Here is a 3,778-nt window from a genome sequence, read left to right as displayed (position 1 = left end):
TTGCTCACATACTCTGGAGAAGTGCTTATAGTCATGGCATACAAATTTATTTATTCGATGTCCAGTGTAAAACTGTAATTTCTCCTGTTCAAATATCAGACCCTATGTGTGTGAATGGTATATATTAGTGTATTTGTTTGAGACGACAGAAATAACCTCCATAACTTTCAAAAAATTCCCTAATCTAATAAAGTTTTCAATAAGACAATTAAGTTAGTGTTCCCAAAATTGTATTTAGATCCCACAAGTAAAAAACCCCATTCACATAAATGAAGAGCCTTATTTGAAAATTTGTCCAAATAACATTTAGACACGGTGCAATGTGTCCAAAACAAAGGGTTTTCTTAGATTAACAAGAAGATGCAGGGCTTCTCTTGCAGGTTTTAGTATCTTACGAGAATATAAAGTTAAATTTAACAGTTCATTGTGACCTCTTGATTGTGATTACATTTTCATACGGAAGCAAAGGAAACAGATTTGGTGGCAGAGGCATTCATGTAAAATTTCTGAGGTATAGCTCTGCTACAAACCCCCTCAAGGTTGGTGTGTTGAGTAATTTAACATTAAAAAGAACTTAGACAAGAGAAAAATGAGGCAAAATAATGTGTAAATTGGCAGTTAAGAATTTCTTCAGTTTAAGGGTTTTTTTAAAAAAATCTAGTCTATTTTACAGAAAACTAAAAGCAATTAATTTTACCCTCTTAGGTAACTTCATCCTCAGAGTAGAAAAATGAACATACTGAGAGCCTCATAAAACTAAATGCAGTGTAAATCCATCACACACCTCTTGTGTGGAGCAAGCAGAAGAAGAGCATCACTTGACTGGGTCACAGACACTGGAGCACCATGACTACCTGGCACCGAATGCTGCCTTGCCAGCTGCATTGGGAATCACCAGAGATCCCTCATGTGTTTAGCTCACATGTAACATTTAAATGTAGTATGTTACATTTAAATGTAACATCCTTAGCCTTTAAATGGGTGGAGGATTTATTCAACACTCCTCAAGGATTTAGTGTTTTCTTACTAAGTTTTTCAAAAGGTGTGTTTTGGGATTACTTCTTTTGCATTTCAAATTCAACTTAAACACATAAGTGGATATTCTTCCAATTTAACACAGCTGGTATGTATTAGCAGCTACACTTTCTGGCAGAGCTGAAGTCTGAAAGACTAGAAATGCCTGCCAGGCTAGAAAAGCAAAAGTAGGAATTACTGCCACATTCCTTCCAATGTAATTCAGTAGCCTGAAGTTCAACTAGGTGCCACTGGTTATTTGCTATTATTGTTTTGCTTTATCTCAGAGCATCTTCAAAGCTCATGGAAATAGGATTGCAAAGAAAATGTGGAGATGATGCCTGGAACTCTGAGGCATTTCCAGATGTGCCTGTGCTTGGCACATTTCTCTGCTGCTGTTCATATTGGTACCTAAGGGGAGAGAAATCGATAAAGCAATTATATTTACAACTAGGCGTTCTTGATAACAAAATCACTGTGCTCTAAGGGGCAAGAGATCAGGTACAGAGGCTTCAGTGTGTGTCTGGACTCAACAGGTCAATATTCATTTATAACTTTATTACTCGTAGGGGTTGTTTTGTTCATTTTGTTTATTTTACCCTGTATTTTTTAAAATTATGTACTATGCCCACATCACTCTGGAAACTAGGCTATCACCTTTGCTTTCTTCCACATAAAAAGCAGAAATGACTAATTTATTTTTCACTTCAGCATCAGAAAGATGCAGAAGCTGATGTGGTGCCTTATAGATCTGCAACCAGAAAAATAAAATACAATGGGAGAACTTGCACAGTACTTTCTTGGGTATTCACCATGGTGTCTTGGGAACTACAGCCACTCCAGTGCTATAATGCAGTAAAGTACACACAAATACCAAACTTCATAAAAACAATTTAGAGGTAAGGGCAGCCTTTTGGGTAGTTTCTCCACGTGAAAGGAGTCAAGGCTGTTACGCAGAAAATACCAGTTCATCCCCAATGCTGCAATAAACAAATCTAACAGAGGAAATAACATCAGCGTGAACACCTCTGTATTGATTTTTAGCTCCAGGTGCTGCACTGGCATCCAGATTTTAGGCTGAAATTGCTCTCCTCTGTGTTTGCAATGCACATTTTAGAGGCCTCTGGATGAATGCAGGAGTATGGATTCCAAAATACACTCTAAAGCAGACATTCCTGTCTCATGGAGAAGTATAGGTGAAAAAAAAAAAGGTATTTAAGAGAAGAGTTCTTATTTTGAAAAACATTTCTTAGTGTTTTTACACCTACAGCAAAAAGGATTCTTTTAAAACTTTAGTCTTGTTCTCTGCAAAAGTCTATGAACAGAGTACTACTACTGTTAAATGCATTATTAATAAGTTATTATTAGATATTAATATATAATTTTTATTATATAAATATAATAGTCACTGTTACAGGGAATCAGAGATATTGGTAGATAAAATTATGTTAAACAGCTATTTACATTTATTTATTTATGAGGTGTAGTCTTCTACTGAGTACAATTCTTGAGGAGCCATTTTTCAAATTAGGACAAGAATTTTCCAAGCTACCAGAGTTTAAGGAGTTTTATTATCCCCTTTCAGAAATGGGGGAGGTAGGGTGGGTGGGGAGGAAAGAGGTATTTTAGTGTCTGAAAATAAAAAGTGCTTTTGCCTAAAATGTTTCTGTGCTATACTTGACCTGAGTTTCTGATGAAAGATCCATCTGTTACTCCGTTCATTATTAGCTTTCCTGGAATGGAAAGTCCAGGCTTGAATGTGAGCTACTCTCCACAGATTATAATTAGGCTTCTTCCAATTACAATGCATATAACCCCTAGCAGCAGTATTTATTTTTACAACCAAACTGGTGAAGTTGTGGCACTTTACATACCTAAACATTTTTTCCATGGAATAACAGGTTAAAAAATAGATTATGAAGGAAAAAAAGCAACACTTCTTCAGTCTTATTGATCAGGAAATTTTCAGAGAGAACATATAAATCAGTAAATTTAAAACTAGTTTGTTATGTTATTAAATAATTGATGGTTCCAAAGCAGCTACTAGGTCTATGAGATTAATGTAAATATCTATACATATATAAATCAGTTTCTTCTTTTTTTTTTTTCCTCCCCAGAAAGAAGCATTATATATTAGTGTAAGAATCTTCATTTAGGCTTCCAGATGTTTTTGCATAACCTAGCCAGCCTGTCTGCAGTTCCCCCTAATTATTGGACAATCCAAGAAACGCTACTTGCTTGCTAATGGTAAAATATACCTTTTGATATTGAAAAAATACCAAAACCGTAAAATACCAGAAACATATATACATATTGCATTTTAAATATTTGGATTTTTTAGTTGATATTTCATTATCACCTTTGTATATTTTTACATTAAATGCAAGCAGATTTGATTTAAAAAATCTTCTTCTACACCCTTTTAAGACTTTTGGTATACGTTCAGAGGACCTAAATATAGAGAGTTTTGAACTGCCAACAATCCATGCAACACTGTCTGCAGACAGGATGGAGCACAGTTACTGAACTGTCATACTGACAGGTTCCAATTGTGCTTTTTTTTAATGTGTCAGAGTAATTATTTCTGTTCTGCATTAGAACCTAAGTGGATAGACAGTTGCAAATGTACTTACGGAACTTGATGTTTATTTTAAAATAATGCCTTTCTTTCACAACCCCACTTGAAAATTCAGGAGAATGAAATTTGTTTTTCAGGATCTCTTCAGTGAATTTCCTGCCAAGGAATTGTTTCCTAAGTCTCTGA

The 3,778-nt window shown here is 35.0% G+C and overlaps 1 long non-coding RNA gene across 1 annotated transcript; it reads right to left on the bottom strand.

Annotated features, from left to right (window-relative positions):
* On the bottom strand, positions 1-3,778 carry LOC136288962 (uncharacterized). Its single transcript, XR_010720677.1, has 3 exons — positions 3,648-3,778; positions 2,697-2,747; positions 1-1,425 (listed from the first exon to the last, which is right to left on the bottom strand). It is a non-coding gene; the product is annotated as an uncharacterized lncRNA (long non-coding RNA).

This window comes from Chamaea fasciata, unplaced genomic scaffold (genome assembly GCF_029207755.1).
Source record: "Chamaea fasciata isolate MVZ Bird 193981 ecotype frontalis unplaced genomic scaffold, bChaFas1.0.hap1 SCAF_4, whole genome shotgun sequence".
Taxonomy (NCBI): domain Eukaryota; kingdom Metazoa; phylum Chordata; class Aves; order Passeriformes; family Sylviidae; genus Chamaea; species Chamaea fasciata.
This window is presented reverse-complemented; position numbering and strand designations above follow the sequence as displayed.